Raw genomic sequence first — 20,522 nt, 5'->3', positions numbered from 1 at the left:
CTTTCGTTGCAGGTCCGGAGGCAGGCGTGTATCTTTAACAAATCACGGCAGTTTCCGTTCCTGTCTTAACACTGTCCTGGAGCTACTGTGAAGGTGTTAAAACTTGATAGTGGTGGCATAAGATGATTGTTAGTGTGTACGCTTACGAAACGTTCCCCGTTATGGCTATAGGAAATGAAACATTGTGTTCGTACAAACGTAAACTAATTTGAATAATGAGAATTAAGTTATTGCATGCTATTAATGTCGTACTCCTTGCAGCTTGTATCCAAATAATTGGGAAACTCGATGACGGCTTAATATTATTATTGACTTATTTTCTGCGACTAGTTAATGGCGAAGAGAGTTTCTTATCCTAAATGAACCGTATGCAGCGTATATCGGTAGAACGCGTGTCTATATGGACGTCAAGGTTGGGCCAAAGAGCTGAAACATGAGAGTCAACAGAGAGCTGACTCTATCGAAACTGTGACAACGATGTGAAAAATCAAATAATCATTCATATGCAATACTGAATACCTACCGACATAATAATGCATGTGTTATAAGAGTTAACTGATATTCATTTCTGCGGTAGCGTTCTCGCTTCCCACGCCTGGGTTCGATTCCCGGCGGGGTCAGGGATTTTCTCTGCCTCGTGATGGCTGGGTGTTGTGTGCTGTCCTTAGGTTAGTTAGGTTTAAGTAGTTCTAAGTTCTAGGGGACTGATGACCATAGATGTTAAGTCCCATAGTGCTCAGAGCCATTTTAACCATTTGATATTCATTTCTCACTAGGTTACGCACTAAATATTCATCATCGATCATTAAGACCTCTTATTACTTAAGCAAATATACAGCAACATCTAGCTAGTTTTACGATGGAAACATATCTGCTTACTTTACCGATGTTTTCTTAAGTTACCTTGTCCCTTATTAACTCAACCGAATCGAACTAAAATCAAATGTCTCTTCTCTTTTGCAGGTATGACCTGATTTTGCTGCCTATCAAGGATACTCCTCATTACGTAGGTAGGACTGCAGTCAGATTTGCCTCGTGAAAACTTTTACGTGCTACCTTTTTTGTCTCTTCTGTTTGTATTAATTGAATGACACACTGCTACGATTTATTTTTTTATTATTTCCATTTTTTACAGAGAAATATAATATAATGATAATTTTATTAAACTTGTATCTTTCTAGTTGTATGCCATAAAAGGCAAACGGTGTGCAATATGCCATAAGCATGTGACACCGATGAACATTCCAACAGTTTTCGTACAGAGAGGGAGAGTAAAATAGGCAACCTGCAGAATCACTTTCAGAATGTGTAGGGTGAAAGGAATCAACCTAGGTTAAGAAAAGAAACAAATAGATGTTACTTCAAATTAAATTTATTTGTTGCTAAAAATACAATTCTTAGATATAACTTTCGCTAATCGTGGGGTACCCAACACATTACCCTGAACACCGAGTGAAATCACCGAAGTATATTTGCTAGACTGTTGAAACCTGTTACTATAGCTCGTATACCTTTCCGGGCGTTTTTTTCTGGGAGATGTTTGCGAGAACGATCGATTCCTTTTGCTCCAGTGTTGCGTGCGCTTATGGCGATTTATTCTTGTGGTCTGCCGACCGATACAACACTAAACATTACAAGAAGGGATTCTGGAGGCGTACAATTAGAAATTTTATGAAGTAAAGCTCGAAGAAAATCATCTGGTCAGCGCCAATTGTATTTACGCTTCGTTCAGTCGATTGTTCTATTATCTTTGCGCCTGTTGTCATTCAGCACATGATATGGCAAGTAAAAGGAAAAATGGAAGCCAGAGATGAGATAATTTGCAGGCTGTAACGAGTTTCTCTCCAAAATAGACAAGAGTCTTCCTGGGACAACTATCTTCTTTCTTTTATGTTGAAATTTTGTTGAAGCAATTGCTGCTGAATGCATCATAGTTGATTTATTAAATACAATAAATTTTTCGGCCTTTTTTTATTTTGAGAGTTGCGATGATATTCTCCTATTAACAGTAGCTGTGCCTTCCTGAAAGTGATATGTTGCTAGAATAGAGGTTTCACAGCACGCACGTGAAACTAGCTGGACACTTTGTGTGCTCGGAAACATTGCAGATGGCTGTTGTTATTGTACAGTCGCTTCAAAAAGAGACTACTTTAAAACGTAATTACTCATATTTTTGGAAGAGATGCGCAGCCACACCACGAAAAATATTCTAGAAGCTGTGAATAGGGCTTAGTCGCATAGTAGACCCTAGGGTACACCGAAAATGATGCACTATATTCACAGGTTGCTTTCGTCAAATATGCATATTACCCCTTTCCGCTGTTATCACTCGATTGAAACTTCACATTTCCGCTTCGATTACAGATAAATGCAGGACGTACTACAACAGAGCGCCAGGTTTTGTAGATGAAGGATCTCGGTGGGTGGCAGAACTTACACATCTCCGTAAGGGCTAAGATAGAGTTGGGGTGACCTCCCTCGCTAGAACTCGCTTTATATTTTACAGTTCTTCATAGCACACTGCTCTGTAAAACATAAGGACGAGATAGGTAATGTAATATATTAACAACTAGGTGGAAATGAATGAAAGTGCGGGAACATGATGACGCAGGTCTTCCACTCGTGCATAGAAACCTGCGCGTCACATGACGTTAGGTCAACCGTTGTATAGCGCCAAATGGGGCTCGCCCGCAACGCCAGACAGTGCCTGTAAATCAGCAAGCAGCTACGGTGCACTGTGGTGGTATTCTTCATTACATCGTGGTCCGTAGGCCATATTTGGATGACTTCACACGGGGAAGAATCATCGCGAACTGGAAGGGGGACGAGTGTAGCCGAGGAGCTTGGTATTCCTCACAATGCTGTTTCGCGTGCATGCGAAGCGTTCCGAACCATAGGCACTGCTGCCGAAAGGAGAGGAGGCGTTCGACTACGGTCAGCTACAGCAGCAGACGACCGCTGCGTTATGCAACAGGCAAGAAGGGACACACGTCAAATAGTGCTTGCAATTTTAACCACATTAACAAGACTGCAAGGCATGCAATCTCTGGTTCCACAGTGGCAGGGCGAATGTGTTGGGGTGACCTCATTGTCCGATGACCAATACATTGTGTTGCGTTGGCACCCACACGTAGGCGGAATCGTTTGCGACGGTGCCAAAAGCATAAGCACTGGACCAACCACTAGTGGGATCGTGTGCTCTTCTCAGTTGAGAGCAGATTTAGTCTGAATAGAGATAATGGACATAGCCTCATACGGCGAGATGTGTGAACACATAATGCACGCAGGAACATCGTGATCATGAACTTTCTGGTGGTCGAGGTATTACGGTGTGGGAAGGCATAATGTTGCATCTACATCTACGTCGATACCCCGCAATCCATTTTACGGCGCATAGCGGAGGGTATCCCGTACCACTACTAGTCATTTCCTTTCCAGTTTCACACGCAAATAGAACGAGGGGAAAACTACTGTCTATAGGCATCCGTATTTGCGCTAACTTCTCGTATCCCATATTCGTGGTCCGTAAGCGCAATGTATGTTGGAGGCAGCAGAACTGTTGTGCAGTCAACTTCAAATGTCGGTTCTCTAATAAATTTTCTCACTGATGTTCCTCGAAAAGAATGTCGCCCTCCCTCCAGGGATTCCCATTTGAGTTCCCGAAGCATCTCCGTAACACTTGCGTGTTGTTCAAACCTTCCAGTAACGGCTGGCTGAAGTGGCCGAGCGGTTCTAGGCGCTACAGTCTGGAGCTGCGCGACCGCTGCGGTCGCAGGTTCGAATCCTGCCTCGGACATGGATGTGTGTGATGATGTCCTTAGGTTAGTTAGGTTTAAGTAGTTCTAAGTTCTAGGGGTCTGATGACCTCAGAAGTTAAGTCCCACAGTGCTCAGAGCCAACCTTCCAGTTACAAATCTAGCAACCCGCCTCAGAATTGCTTCGATGACTTTTTGACCCTGCCCTGTACGGACCCCAACACTCGAGCAGTACTCAATAACGGGTCGCAGTAGCGCCGTATAAGCGTTCTCCTTTCCAGATAAACCTCACTTACCTAGAATTCTCCCAGTAAACCGAAGTCGACCATTCGTATTTCGCACTACAATCCTCATCATATGCTCTTTCCATTTCATATCGGTTTGCAGCATTACGCCCAGATATCTAAACGACGTGACTTTGTCAAGCAGGACGCTACTAATGCTGTATCCCAACATTACGTGTTTGTTTTTCCTACTCACCCGCACTAACTTACATTTTTCTACATTCATCAGACCAACTAGAAATTTTGTCTAATTCGTCGTGTATCCTCCTACAGTTATTCAACGACAACACATTACTGTACACCAAAGCATCATCGGTAAACGACCACAGATTGCTGCCCACCCTGTCTGTCGAATCATTTACGTATATGGACAATAACAGCGGTCCTGTCACACTTCCGTGTTCACTCCTGATGACACCCTTGTCTCTGATGAACATTCGCCGTCGAGGACAACGTGCTGGGTTCTATAACTTCAGAAGTCTTCGAGGCACTCACATATCTGTGACCCTATTCCATATGGTCGTGCCTTCTGTAACAACCTGCAATGGAGTACCGTGTCAAACGCTTTCCAGAAATCTAGAAGTAAGGAATCGCCTATGGCCCTCATCCGTGAGAGAACGGCAAGCAGAGGTTCGCAGAAGCGATGCTTTCTAAAACCATGCATGGTCTTGCTGACCTCCAAATCTTTGAATACAGTTGCCGGCCGGAGTGGCCGAGCGCTTCTAGGCACTACAGCCTGGAACAGCGCGACCGCTACGGTCGCAGGTTCGAATCCTGCCTCGGGCATGGATGTGTGTGATGTCCTTCGGTTAGTTGGGTTTAAGTAGTTGCAAGTTCTAGGGGACTGATGACCCCAGAAGTTAAGTCCCATAGTGCTCAGAGCCATTTGAACCATTTTTTTTTTAACACAGTACACTCAAGGTCAACGTTATTGTGGCACTTGACGTCTCCCCCATGTGCGTGTTTTCAGGGGTGAATTCTGCCCTGACTTCATTTTTATGGATGACAATGCGCGACCACATCGAATAGCGCAGGTAGGAGAGCTCTTGCAACGAGAGGACTGCCTGTCTGTTTCCTCGATTCGAAGCCCTTCGAGCACGTGTGAGATGCGTTGGGGAGATCCTGGCAGCCGCGCTGGTGGAGGGATGGAACGCCTTACGACTACAACTGCTTACCAACCTTGTGGACAGCGTAGGAGCACGTGGCAGAGCATGCTTTGCCGTTCATCTGATTTGTCGACCGTTTTAGCAAATGACACGCGGGCTGTCGGCCGCGTTTTACTTTTATCCGCCAAAGCAATATGGCGAAGGCCATTTAATTTTTAGTGTTGGACCTCCGTTTCCTGTCCTCCTTAGCCCTTTTTCCACGTGTCTGTTCTTAGCTCTCTTCTACTATGTCAGTTGGGCTGACGATAAGTAGTTTTTTAATTCCTCTCTGTCTTCGTGTTCTCTAGTTTTGACTTGGCCGCGTATGACTCCAGTTGTTTTGTGCGCCCTAAAGCAAAACAAAACCAAGTTGCCGTCCATGGTAACCGCACACCCTATCAAGAACCATATCCCGCCTTCTGTAATGCCCAGGGAACCATCAGAAATCGCGGTGACTTCAGTGTCATTATTGTCTTTGAATAAAAGTGCCATTTCTGTTCGTCTCATTGCGTGTTTCTATCAGCTTCTGTACAGTACTGTAGCACTTCTTTCTACGTAGCGCCCAAGTTGCAGTGAGAGACATTACTTGGCAGTGACTTATACGCCAAAAGTTACTTTCGTCTTTAGTTTTTCACGCCAGTTTATTATAAACCGAGACATAATGAGAAAATCTGTATGGATGTTTTGAACTTTCCAAGACGAGAGACGAACAACTGGTGCCAAATGGTCAGATGAATGCCGTCTTTTTCTACCATTGAACTATTAGACAGTTCAGTGGTGGAAAACATTTGTCTTAAATGTGTAAAACAAAATCTGACAACAAATATGACGATTGTTATATTCTTATCGTGGTCCGGCTAGCAAAACAAATAAAAATAAAATTACAAATAATAGTAATACCAGTTGTAGTAGAGGTGAAACGACGGTTCGAAGTAATATTTGCGTAGCCGGCCGGAGTGGCCGTGCGGTTCTAGGCGCTACAGTCTGGAGCCGAGCGCCCGCTACGGTCGCAGGTTCGAATCCTGCCTCGGGCATGGATGTGTGTAATGTCGTTAGGTTAGTTAGGTTTAATTAGTTCTAAGTTCTAGGCGACTGATGACCTCAGAAGTTAAGTCGCATAGTGCTCAGAGCCATATGGACCATTTTGAATATTTGCATACATCTAAAGTCATTTGGAATGTCAATACTTACTAATATGTTAGTACTACTACTACTACTTCTACTACTACTGTTGTTTTTATTTCAACAGTAAACAACTTCGCAAGCATCTAGAATTGCTTGATGAAACGGCGGATTATTCGTGCAGATCCCAGTAAAATGTATTTTTGTAGTTGGCACATGTATATTTTGGATACTTTCCCAATCACAATGGTTTTCACGTGCCCATTAAGATTGTGTTCCAACGTTCGATCTGTCTGACTTCTGAAGTGCCACAGTAATGTGGTATGTTCGTTTGCGACAACTTTTCCTAGCGTGTGGTTTCAGTAGTTCCTTGCCATCAGCGGATGGTAATTTTGGCGTAAGTTCCAGTGAATCATTTGTGTCATAGCATTGTTCTCCTGTTTATAATCAGTCTTCCTGCAGAGTCATCTTCTTTGCAGAGTCTGGACTGTCTATGATCTGCTGGTTTCTCGATTCTGGCTTTGATGCCGTTAGTTCTGATGACTCGTTTTTGTGCAGCAAAAATCATCGCCTTTCCTGTGGAAGACCTTGCAGAATAACAACGCAGTAATTAACAATTGGAAGTACAAGCGTTTGTACAAGTTTCTTTTTCATGTCCGAAAGGAAGAGGTTTTACATTTTTGTAGATTGTGGAAAAATGTTGGTGTGCGCTGCCAGATTGCAGCTGTGTGTTCGGCCTAGTTCATTTTTACTTCTAGTGCTACTCTCAGGGTGAATGATGAGGGAGAGAAGTTCGTATTTCTTCCATTTATGAAATTTCGGAACAATCAAGGTAGTGACCAACAAGCGCGAACCATAGGACGTGAGGTCATTACAAAGAATTCACTAAGCGAAGTGTATAAAAAAGTATGTTGTTGTGGTTGTTGCCCGCATCTCGTGGTCGTGCGGTAGCGTTCTCGCTTCCCACGCCCGGGTTCCCGGGTTCGATTCCCGGCGGGGTCAGGGATTTTCTCTGCCTCGTGATGGCTGGGTGTTGTGTGCTGTCCTTAGATTAGTTAGGTTTAAGTAGTTCTAAGTTCTAGGGGACTGATGACCATAGATGTTAAGTCCCATAGTGCTCAGAGCCATTTGAACTATTTTTGTTGTGGTTGTTGTTGTCTTCAGTTCAAAGACTAGTTTGATGGAAATATCCATTCTAGTCTATTCTGTGCAAGCTATTTAGTCTCTGCGTAACCAATAACTGTACTGAGCCAACTTACTGTGTGCATCCTATGTTCTCTCACTACAATTTTTACCCCCACACTTCCCGTCATTACCAAACTGACGATTTCTTGATGCCTCAGGATGTGTTCCACCAACCGATCCCTACTTTTAGTCAATTTGTCCCATACATTTCGTTTTTCAGCAGTTCCTTTAGCTCCTTCTCATTTTTATCCAATCTACCCATCTAGTCTTCAGCATTCTTCTGTAGCGCCACCTTTCAAAAGCACCTATTCGCTTCTTGTCAGAGTTAGTTACCTTCAGAAGAGACTTCCTAACACTTGAACTATTTTCGTTTGGTAACTGATTCTTCTGTCAGTAAGGCTTCTCTTGGTATTGCCAGTCTGCATGTTTATCGTCTCTACTTCGACAATCGTCATTTATTTTGTTGTCCAAATTGCAAAACTCATCGACTGTTTTTAATGTCCAATTTCCTAATGTTGTTCTGTCACCATTACCTGATTCATTTCGACTGCATTCCATTAACCTTGTTTCATTTTGTCAGTAGTCATATTACAACCTATTTTCAAGACACTATTCATTCTGTTCAACTACTCTTCCAAGAAGGGGTGGGAAAAACCGATACAATTATTAAAAACCATATGAAAAAGTCGGTATATCCGTTAGCCATAACAGCACTGCTAAAAGTTTTGGTTCTTAAATAAACCCTTTTTTTAAAAACAAGTAATTTTTATTCGTAAAAATGTAGCATTTCTGGGATGATGATGTATGTTACCATGTGACCTGGACTATTGGATGGTATGCGTGTACATGGCGTGCTTGCGACGTTTCCAATCTGGTCTATATGGTAGTTTCATGTTGTCGTCGTTAGGCATTAGTTGTATTAGATAATGGTACCATTGCACTGGAAGTATTTTACGAAAAGTGGTGCCATTGAAGTACAGTGCTTTATTTCCTTTAAAAGTTTAAGAACAGGAGGAGCCACAAAATCTTGCGACATCATATAATGAGAAAATGTATTAACAATTCATTCATATTACAATAAAAAATGAAAGTAGCTGATCTGTTGAATGTGTCTTTGTAATATGTCATTATCTGCTTGTAGCCCTTCAAAACCAACAGATTAACACAGAAACTAAAGAGTTCTTTAACCTCAGTTTTCTCCCCTTAGCACTGATTTTCTAAGTGCCCAAATATTGGTGTGATGTCTATTAGAACATGATTTTTGAGCAGAGGTTCCAAAAATTAGAATCAGTAGGAGAATACTGGTGATTTTTTGTAATATTTAACTACTTATCAATTTTTGTGACAGGCAGCGAACGATGGACGGACTAAGTTTTCTGTTATTTGCCTGTTTGATTTGGTATTTTGATTCTATGTATCTTGAAACAGAGGGAGTCAAAATTGTTCAATCCTTGTTCGATTTCTACGTTTATTCCAGGAAGTATAGGAATAAAAACAGAAATCCGTTATTTCAGAAACCGGTTATTTTGATCGGTTTTTTACAGCTAGGTGTCTACGTTGAAAATAATCGAAATAACCGAAAATCGGCTGTTTCAGCGAAAACTGCCTCCTCTGCGTGCAAGTCGTTTGCTATCTCTGACAAAATGACAGTCATCGGCAGACTGCAAAGTTTTTATTTCTTCTCATTCTCTTTCCGTATTTCTCCTTTGTTCCTTTTACTGCTTGCTCATTGTACCATCGAGGAGAGGCTACAATGCTGTCTCACTTTCTTCTCAACTAAAAGTCGTGTTTCTGTACATGTAGATAATTTATTGCTCCGGTATTTTATTTCTGCTACCTCTATAATTTCAAAAAGTGCATTCCAGTCGTATATATTTTATGGCCTTCATATTATGTTCTTCAATCCCTGCCATCTATAATTTTTTTATGTGAATGATCAACTGGGCGGGTGATACACGAGCAAAGGCCCCTAAACGTGGCTTTGCACAACGCGGCAGCCGTCCACTTTAAGGCGGTGCTGTTGCAGTCTCGCTAGGCGGAACTGTAGCGCGCGTGACGTCAGCAAACGATCAATGAGGAGCATGCCATCCGCATGGCGTGCAGCGGCGGCAGGCGGTCGGCCACCCGAGCCAGTCCGCACTCCGCCCTGCGCTGTGCAGGCGTTCCGACTCGCAGCCACTGTGCGAGGCGAAGCTTTCCGAGTCCCTTCCCGGGCCGGATGGCAGGCAGCTGTTTCAATCACAGCAGTGTGCGCCCACTTGGCGCTGCTGCTGTCGGAGCCGCAATGCAGTCTCGCGGGCTGCGCTCGGGCCCTCCCACTCCCAGTCACCTACACCTCCACCCCAGCCCCCTCACCACACCGCACGCGCGCCGCACATGACGTGTAACGTAATTTGCAGCGACGGCTGCCGGCGGCTTTGTGGCCGGTGCTTGCTTCCGGCGACGAAGCCGCTTAATGAGCGTCCGCGCCGGCGCGCTTCCGATACTGCACGTCCGTCCCGTGGAGAGTGTTGGGGGTGAAACGACAAAACAATCGTTGTATATTGCCAACTCTGTTTATTCGGTTGTATTTCATCAGCGCTCTTGAACCGATGCGCACTTCCTTTCGCGGGTGTAGTATCAGAATATCCCGTATTGAAAAACATGTGCACTAATATTTTTTTATTTCTTTTCAAATTGGGCACCTATGTCTACACTCTCCTGTCCACTTTGCAGTGTGTGACGGTGGTATGCTACCACTGTCATATTCACCCCCTCCCCCTGCCCACTCCAACCCCACGCCTTTTTTTCTACTCCATTTGCGCGTAGTACATGATATCCTCCATATAGGCTCTAATTACTCTCATTTTTCTCTTTGTGATCATTTTGCGAAGTTCAATAAGTAATGCAACACGCTTTTTTCTGAAAGAAAGCAAATTGGTTTTATTGAGGGTTCCCATAAACCGTATCATTCCCCACTCTTTTGGCTACAAAACCCTACCTTTTTTTACCGTACTCTCCGTTCAGTGCAACGGCTTAAGCCATCTTATGGGGAGGGCCTGTATGCCCACATGGTACCAGTCTATTGGTCGACGTCGGAGCCAACGTCTTACTGCATCGATAACCTCCCCATCTTCCACGCATTGATTCCCGCGGAGAGCATCCTTCATTGTGCCAAAAGGATGAAAACTCTTTATGGTTTTCTTTAGGCGGCGAGAAGTTCAATGGGAACACACCTCTGAGTACCACAACTGGTGGACGAGTGTGTGAACACTACAAACAGACGTTGAGTTGATGTTTGATTGTGATCTGTCGATCTCCTCGAATGAGTGTGTCCGCGCGTTCCAACATTGCAGGAGTCACAGTTGTGTGCGGCCGAACGGCATGCGGGAGATGAGATGGGATTGCGCAACCTTGCTGCTATGGTGACAGATGCCTCGCTCAACGACTCACCATGCTTTTGTTCACTGCCAGGTCTCCGTATACGTTCTGCAAGCCCCTGTTAAAACCGGCGAAGCTTCGGTTTTCCACCAAAAGAAATTCGATGACAGGTCTCAGCTTGGAACGCGCCACCGTTACGTATGCTATTTTAAAGGCTACGTAAAGCGACGCCAACTACCTCTAAACTTCATGAAACTGTAGGGGTTAAACCGGGAATATTTCGTGGTGTCCCATAACAAATTACGCCTTTTTTTTTTTTTCGACCGAGAAAACAATGTGTTGCATTATGTATTCAATGCCCCTCGTAGTTCAGAATATCCCTATTAAAAAGTGCAATTATGCTTTCTGTGGTACTTCTTAAATTTGATACCCGTGTCTATATTCTCCTGGCCACTTAACGGTGTGCGACGATGAGCACGTCTACTACCACTGTCATTCCACCCTGCCCCAGCCGCCACCGTCGTTTTCCCGCAATCTCCACCCTGTAAGGCAGTAACACACTCATACATCCACGGAGGTCCGTGTGACACCTTTTACGGTTTCTTACTACAAACAGCATAGTGAACGCATTATTGTGGCCAAGATAGACACAAAGCCCATGCCTGCTACAGTAGTACAAGTTTATATGCCAACTAGCTCTGCAGATGATGAAGAAATTGATGAAATGTATGACGAGATAAAAGAAATTATTCAGGTAGTGAAGGGAGACGAAAATTTAATAGTCATGGGTGACTGGAATTCGTCAGTAGGAAAAGGGAGAGAAGGAAACATAGTAGGTGAATATGGATTGGGGGAAAGAAATGAAAGAGAAGCCGCCTTGTAGAATTTTGCACAGAGCATAACTTAATCATAGCTAACACTAGGTTCAAGAATCATAAAAGAAGGTTGTATACCTGGAAGAATCCTGGAGATACTAAAAGGTATCAGATTGTATAATGGTAAGACAGAGATTTAGGAACCAGGTTTTAAATTGTAAGACATTTCCAGGGGCAGATGTGGATTCTGACCACAATCTATTGGTTATGAACTGCAGATTGAAACTGAAGAAACTGCAAAAAGGTGGGAATTTAAGGGGATGGGACCTGGATAAACTGAAAGAACCAGAGGTTGTAGAGAGTTTCAGGGAGAGCATAAGGGAACAATTGACAGGAATGGGGGAAAGAAATACAGTAGAACAACAATGGGTAGCTCTGAGGGATGAAGTAGTGAAGGCAGCAGAGGATCAAGTAGGTAAAAAGACGAGGGCTAGTAGAAATCCTTGGGTAACAGAAGAAATATTGAATTTAATTGATGAAAGGAGAAAATATAAAAATGCAGTAAATGAAACAGGCAAAAAGGAATACAAACGTCTCAAAAAAGAGATCGACAGGAAGTGCAAAATGGCTAAGCAGGGATGGCTAGAGGACAAATATAAGGATGTAGAGGCTTGTCTCACTAGGCCTAGGATAGATACTGCCTACAGGAAAATTAAAGAGACCTTTGGAGAGAAGAGAACCACTTGTATGAATATCAAGAGCTCAGATGGCAACCCAGTTCTAAGCAAAGAAGGGAAAGCAGAAAGGTGGAAGGAGTATATAGAGGGTTTATACAAGGGCGATGTACTTGAGGACAATATTATGGAAATGGAAGAGGATGTAGATGAAGATGAAATGGGAGATAAGATACTGCGTGAAGAGTTTGACAGAGCACTGAAAGACCTGAGTCGAAACAAGGCCCCGGGAGTAGACAACATTCCATTAGAACTACTGATGGCCTTGGGAGAGCCAGTCATGACAAAACTCTACCATCTGGTGAGCAAGATGTATGAGACAGGCGAAATACCCACAGACTTCAAGAAGAATATAATAATTCCAATCCCAAAGAAAGCAGGTGTTGACAGATGTGAAAATTACCGAACTATCAGTTTAATAAGTCACAGCTGCAAAATACTAACACGAATTCTTTACAGACGAATGGAAAAACTGGTAGAAGCGGACCTCGGTGAAGATCAGTTTGGATTCCGTAGAAATGTTGGAACACGTGAGGCAATACTAACCTCACGACTTATCTTAGAAGAAAGATTAAGGAAAGGCAAACCTACGTTTCTAGCATTTGTAGACTTAGAGAAAGCTTTTTACAACGTTAACTGGAATACTCTCTTTCAAATTCTGAAGGTGGCAGGGGCAAAATACAGGGAGCGAAAGGCTATTTACAATTTGTTCAGAACCAGATGGCAGTTATAAGAGTCGAGGGGCATGAAAGAGAAGCAGTGGTTGAGAAGGGAGTGAGACATGGTTGTAGCCTCTCCCCGATGTTATTCAATCTGTATATTGAGCAAGCAGTAAAGGAAACAAAAGAAAAATTCGGAGTAGGTATTAAAATTCATGGAGAAGAAGTAAAAACTTTGAGGTTCGCCGATGACATGTAATTCTGTCAGAGACAGCAAAGGACTTGGAAGAGCAGTTGAACGGAATGGACAGTGTCTTGAAAGGAGGATATAAGATGAACATCAGCAAAAGCAAAACGAGGGTAATGGAATGTAGTCAAATTAAATCGGGTGATGCTGAGGGGATTAGATTAGGAAATGAGACACTTAAAGTAGTAAAGGAGTTTTGTTATTTAGGGAGTAAAATAACTGATGATGGTCGAAGTAGAGAGGATATAAAATGTAGACTGGCAATGGCAAGGAAAACGTTTCTGAAGAAGAGAAATTTGTTAACATCGAGTATAGATTTAAGTGTCAGGAAGTCGTTTCTGAAAGTATTTGTATGGAGTGTAGCCATGTATGGAAGTGAAAAATGGACGATAACCAGTTTGGACAAGAAGAGAATAGAAGCTTTCGAAATGTGGTGCTACAGAAGAATGCTGAAGATAAGGTGGGTAGATCATGTAACTAATGAGGTGGTATTGAATAGGACTGGGGAGAAGAGAAGTTTGTGGCACAACTTGACTAGAAGAAGGGATCGGTTGGTAGGACATGTTTTGAGGCATCAAGGGATCACAAATTATAATTGGAGGGCAGCGTGGAGGGTAAAAATCGTAGAGGGAGACCAAGAGATCAATACACTAAGCAGATTCAGAAGGATGTAGGTTGCAGTAGGTACTGGGAGATGAAGAAGCTTGCACAGGATAGAGTAGCATGGAGAGCTGCATCAAACCAGTCTCAGGACTGAAGACAACAACAACAACAACAACAGAGGGTTACGAAAGGTTCACCGGAGGAAGCGTTATGTCGGACGCTGTAACCGTACAAATTTTATGGAGGGATATTGAGGAAGTAACGACCGACATTCGTGGTTAATATTAGGTATCCTCCATGTAGGCTCTGATTACTTTGATTTTTCTCTTCGTGATCATTTTGTGACATGTTTGTAACAGGAAGTTACGTTTTGCATACATTAAACATACCTACGCTCTTGCAATTTCAACAGTAAACTTCTTCGGCCGTGGTGCAAACACTTCTCTTGTAGCTTCTGCTACCGGAAAATGATTAGCAACTCCGCAACGCTCTCACACAGATTAATTCGTGACAAAATGTGCTGCTATTCTTTGAATTTCTCCAGCTCTTGTTCTATGTCTACATGCTTAAGGATTTAAATTGACAGATTGTATTCAAGAATCCATCGAACGAGGACCTTGTAAGGCTATACTTTCGTGGGTAAATGAAATTTTCTTAGGATGCTTCTAATAAATCTTTTCCCGCACCTAGTTTTTATCTTATGATATTATTTTCAGTGATATCGCCAATTCTGTTGTCGAAGAGTATTGCATCTTTGCGACTGTTTATTTGCAGTACATTTAATTTATTTACGTTACTGCACGAATTGTAAACGCGGATCAACTGAATCTACCTATATCGGATGTCAGCTTCATTCCGCAGAGTAATGAAGATGTGACATGTGACGCAATATTGGTGAAACAGAAGGAGAACAGACCACTGATTTCATTTGCGTCTAAATTAGTGTTTGAAGTATGAGTTATCGTGCGAACTGATCTGTAGCTTAGCCCGAAGTTTACGTTACGTTGTAAGGTGCCAAATTGGTGAGAGTTGGTGAAGCGGTATCGAATACATCAGTTATTCCGTCGATCCTTTGCAGGTTTTCCTGTATTTCGCTACAGTTTTCTGGCGCGGCAACTTTCCTGTAAACGGCGGCATGTCCGTGAAGAGCCTCATGGAGCTTCCGACGTTAGCTATTATATACGCCAAACTGCTTCCAATGTAACATAGATAGTGAAATCTAGTTGCCATTGAATATACTCTTCACACATTGTACTCCTTGATTCGTTAGTATTGGGTGTCATATTTCGATTTCACATTCTTCGTTTATGTCGGACACACGCAGAAACAGCACTTATTAATACCCACACCTAGCCCTGCAAGGGACTCGAACCCGCAATTTCCACCCTGTAAGTCAGTAACACTCTTGCACATCCACGGAGATCCGTGTGACGTCTAGCTTAATTTCCAGCTTCTTAACTGAGGGCTACGAAAGGTTCACAGGAGGAAGCGTTTGTTACGTCGGGCGTTGTAACCGTACAGATTTTTAGGAGGGAGATCGAGGAAGTAACGACCGACTTTTCTTTTTATTTCTCATTGTAATCACATTCGTCATTTGAGCACTTATCATACATGTACTCGAGATTCGGAATCCTCACTTGTAGTCAGCTACCCGCCAGTCCATTGAGCCAGCTGTTCACCGCATTCTTTCCTTCATGCCAGCATCATTTCCAAAATGTTTCTGTCCCAGGAACTCTTTCAGCTCCATGAAAAGGTAAAATCGCTAGAAGGTGGAGCGGTTGATTAAAAATTTTCCATTCATATTGATCCATCAAACATACGGGTGCAGCTGCAGTTGTCGTAAAAGCATTCTTTTACCTACGATTTCGGATTTCTCACCGTAATTTTTTTAGTGTGTCGCATTGTCGGTCTGCACTGAACGTAGCGCAGTGTGACACGAAATTTATCAAGAGGACCCCCTTACGATCTCACAAAATCGTTGCCATGTGTTTGGTATTGATAGCGTCTGAATTTTCACGTTTTTCTGAATTAAAAGGAATTATGCTGCTCGACGGTTGGCGCTTGGCCTCTGGGGTAAAAGTGAGACACCAATGTTTCACCGTCAGTAAGAAATCGACCAAGAAATATATTTCCTCTGTGTGATAATGCCTGCAGCCATTCTTTGTGTTTTTTGTTGCTCATTCAGTTGCCTCACTGCGCAGCACAAATCGGGCAATAGTTAAGACTTCCAGAGACAATTTCACATAGCGAAGAGCGAAGAATGTGTAACTCGTCTAGGATTGAGATTCTTTCTTGCCCGAGTTCGTTTTTCGCTTATTTCTCCAAATTGTCTCTGATGATTCTCAGAGGTCCAGGTCAAGTTTCTTCATTCACATTTATTCGTCCGTTGTTGCGCATCTGACACCACTTCAGTCACCTTCCTTCCGGTCATTACTGTAGCACCAAACAGTTCCTTTAGTTGACCGTAAATTTTAACGGGATTCAATCTCCGAGCATTAAAAAATCGATTAACACTTCTGACCTCACAGTCGGGGGAACTTTCTATCACACGGCTCATTTTTAGCAGTCGCAGAGCGCACAATGAGACCTTATTTCGACTGGCATTATCTCGAAACTATTCATCACTCTGTGCAGCGAGAGTGCGCAGTACGTTGCTATTTCCTGGATTTACCTCATACAGTCCTTTTGTAAACTTAATTGGCGTACACGTTGTATCAATTATTTTTTCAGAATGAATATTTCATTCTGCAGTGGACTATGCACTTATTTGAAAGATGCTTACTGTGTGCCAGGTCGGAGTCAAACCTAGACTCTAGCCTTTCCTGGCAAATGTTCTACGATTGAGCTATCTAGGTATATCTCACAGAGCACTTGAAACTTACAAGGACTCAACTACTAGCTTCCATTTGGATACGTTGCGCTGTGAGATTTTCAGATAAATACGAAAGAAATTTTTGTCTTCGACTGTGGGACAGTTGTTTCAGTCCTCGAGATAAATAAGCAAATTGTTTGATACTTATTTATGTGTACCATTCTAAAATTTTTAAGAATACGCCGTCTTTCAGTGTGAAACTAGGTTAAATCGCTTTGATTTGATTTTTTTTTTATTTTTATCCCCCCTCCTCACATACACATTCATACAGAATCCGTATCCTTAGTCTTTCCGGATAAAAATCACTTAGTCAGCAGTGTGAGGCAGACACACCCACTCCAGGAACACAGGGCGGCGAAGGCTCGTAGGCGGCAGCTTCCGCCTTGGCGAGAACAGCTTCAGCGCCCCGCGATGCTGACGTCAGAGCGACGGCCGATGGCCAGACAGTGGGCCACGGCCTTAACATCAGCGGCGCTCCATGTATGGATGGGAAAAACAGATCCGTTAAAACCGATACCGGTATTTTTGGTTCTGAATACCGGTATTTTTAGGTATCAGTTATAACAGGTCGTTTTTTTACTAAGAAGCGGATAAAAAACCGAATCAATTAGCCAAAGCAGCAGTGCTAATTTTTTTATTTTGTAAATAAGTCTTTTTTTATAAGGAAGATTAATTTTTATTCGTGAATTCTCTAGTACTTTGAAATAGGGCGTTGTTGTATAAAATGTGAAAAGCGATCAGTGCTATTTTAATAACAATACCGACAGAAACAAGTAACAAACACGTGGCATACGAAACTGGTACAACACTGCTAAAATAGTAGTGAACCTCTTACGACGTAGCGTGGCCTTTTGGACGGTAAATGTGTACATGCAGAGTGTGAGACTTGCCCCATCTGGTGTACATGATAGTACCACGCTGTGGTCATTGGACATTAGTTTCATCACAGAGTGGCACCATTCCTAGTCTGGAAGTATTTTACGAAACGTGGTACCAATTGTGCACAATGCTAAATTTCCTGTAAAAAATTAAAAATAGGCGGAGCCACTACAAACTTGGCGTAGAAGGAGAAAACTTATAACTTAAGAATTCAGTCATAATTTGCAATAAAAAAATGAAAGTGGCTGATTTGTTGACTGTGTCTACGTAATATGTCTTCATCTGCGTGCAGCCCTCGAAAAAGAACAAAGCAACACGGAATATAGCTTTCACAGTTTAGCATTGAAGTATTCCTAATGCTCAAATAGTTATATGATCCTGTATCACAAACTGTTTCGAGAAAGTTAAAAAAAAAAAAAAAACTAGGAGAATAACAGTGATTTTCTTTCAGTATTCAATCACTTATCACTTTTCGTGAAAAGAAGCGAACGGTTGGAAAAAAAAAAAAGTTCAAATGGCTCTGAGCACTATGGGACTTAACATCTGATGTCATCAGTCCCCTAGAACTTAGAACTACTTAAACCTAACTAACCTAAGGACATCACACACATCCATGCCCGAGGCAGGATTCGAACCTGCGACCGTAGCGGTCGCGCGGTTCCAGAGTGAAGCGCCTACAACCGCTCGGCCACACTGGCCGGCGCGAACGGTTGACTGACTTTCTTCTAGTTGCCTATTTAATTTTAGTCTTTTGAATCTAGGTTTCTTGAAACAACGGAGTCAAAATTTTTTAATCGTGGTTAGATTTCTACGTCTAACACAAGAAATAATAGGACTGAAAACCCGAAAATCGGTTATTTCAGAAACCGGTTATTTTGAGCAGTTTTAGTAGTCAGGTTAAACTGGCGTTGAAACCAGTCAACCGAAACCGGTTGTTTGAGCGATAACCGCCATCCGTGTCGTGCTGCGACGGCGTTCTGCAGTGGCAGATGCCCGCACTTAGGCCGCTCAGGCCGGATGCAGTCTACCGCAAAGATGGAGGAGGACTGCCGTGCAGGGCTCATGACCCGTTGCCCTCTGGCAGGAATTGGACGGCGGTAGGCACGGACGGCAAGCAAGTGGCGCCAGGTTCCACGAGGAGACTCAGCGCTGCAGGCGACTGGTCCGATCCGGTCTCGAGCCCATGGTTGCAGCTGGCGATGCCCAGTCGTCTCGTAGTCTGGTCTGACGCTGGCATCGTGGCTATGCTGCTGGAATCCGGATGTTTCTGTCTCAAAATTGCTAAAGGCTGCGGTGCGCGCTAGTTACACTAAAAACCCTTACCATGACGTAGCTCATAACGAGGATCTTGCCCTGGTGTAGTGACACTCTCCTGTCCGCTCCGACTATTACTGCTGCGCGGTGAAGTTTTCTGCTGAGTACGGGCATCCCGTCTAGCTATCCTTTTTTGTACATGTTGCTATGACCCTTAGGATACTGCACTATGCTAACCGCCACAGCTCAGTATAAATTATTCCAAGTTCTACTAAAACTAGGTAGTGTCAACTACAGCAGTATCGATTATAAGATTTTAAAAAATGCTACAAATAATTACAGGATTTATTTGATTTGATTCCGCATGTTTTATTATAAATTTTTGTAGAAATTCAAATGGAAAATAAGTGCTACAGATGTGCAGCGTACGTGCTGGTAGTCGAAGTAATTAGTCTCCTGAACAAAGTACAAAGTCCAAGTATGTAGGTGTCCGAATACTTTGTTACTCACTGTACATGCCACTCGCAGCGTGCCAAATGAACATCTTACACCATCTGCATTTTACTAACCCCCCACCCCCAAACCCACTGAACTCACCACTCACACTCACTGACGTCGACGTCCATAATTATGTTGATTATTTCATGGTTCCTGTTACCTCCGGCATCTACCGAAGAGGATCGCTGGCGAGATGTTAGGATCTCCGCTATTTGCACCTAATCAGCCTCCGGCAATTATTTGCATTCCTGTCACAATGTAGTGCTTATTGCACACTGAGCAATTCTCACTTCAAATGTTATGCGGCCTTTCCGGTTTTTATTTTCTTGTGATTTGTGTATATAGTTGTTTCTAACAGTCGGAACGATGTCTGTGGTAGAACTGTGGCGAATTCATTTTCCGAACCTTTATCTGTGGATATGAGTGATTTTTGCTTTCGCTGAGACATTGGAACAGAGTGTAGGGGAAAATGAGGGAATGGCGGTAGCTTAAGCAATAATGATCACGTTGCTGTTTCAGATTACCCCGTATAAAAATTCACACACGAGCAATGTATGTGTACTTGGGTACGTTAAATTTATGGAATAATTCTGAGAACGACATAAAAATACACTGTTCAAAAAACTTGTGTATCAACGTCCGGTATGTTCAATCCATTTTGACGCAGGCAGTACTTGTGGTCTTGCATGGCTCGTTATCTTTGCTTTCAATGTAGGTAACAATTGAAATCAGTCGCCATCTGTTGGCTGTGTTGTGCGTTATAGTGAGGGAACCCTCAGAAGGAAATGAGTAACGGTATCCCAGTGTTTTCTAGGGAGATTCACGAATGGCACTTGTCATTTGTGGACGTTGCAGTCAACAAGCACATACAATGCGACAACTTAATGCAATACGAGTTGCTTCTGTTCGATCCAAAAAGGATGGACTTCCAGTTGTGCTGCTGCAGTTGCCAATGCCTGTTCACGTGTCATCCGTAGACTTTGGACATGGTGCGGGGAAACAGGTCAGTACGCAAGGCGGGTTAGACAAGGTCGCCGACGCATTACATCCCCCCGTGAAAACCGATATTGGGCCATCTGAGCGTTGCAGCTTCGTATGGATACCACCAGA

General features: G+C 43.1%; 1 protein-coding gene across 2 annotated transcripts in view; it reads left to right on the top strand.

The window, feature by feature from the left end:
- The window catches only part of LOC126237282 (stress-activated protein kinase JNK), a 1,031,804-nt gene that overhangs the window by 159,879 nt on the left and 851,403 nt on the right, over positions 1-20,522 (top strand). The window contains exon 3 of one of the 2 annotated variants that reach the window (XM_049947220.1): positions 964-1,010. The exons of the other annotated variant lie outside the window; for it this stretch is intronic. The gene's annotated coding sequence lies outside the window, so the exon portion shown is untranslated. The remainder of the gene's footprint in view (positions 1-963; positions 1,011-20,522) is intronic. 2 annotated transcript variants of the gene reach the window in all.

Source organism: Schistocerca nitens, chromosome 2 (genome assembly GCF_023898315.1).
Source record: "Schistocerca nitens isolate TAMUIC-IGC-003100 chromosome 2, iqSchNite1.1, whole genome shotgun sequence".
In the NCBI taxonomy this organism is placed as follows: domain Eukaryota; kingdom Metazoa; phylum Arthropoda; class Insecta; order Orthoptera; family Acrididae; genus Schistocerca; species Schistocerca nitens.
The sequence above is the reverse complement of the archived record's forward strand: the minus strand, read 5'-3'. Positions and strand labels throughout refer to the sequence as shown.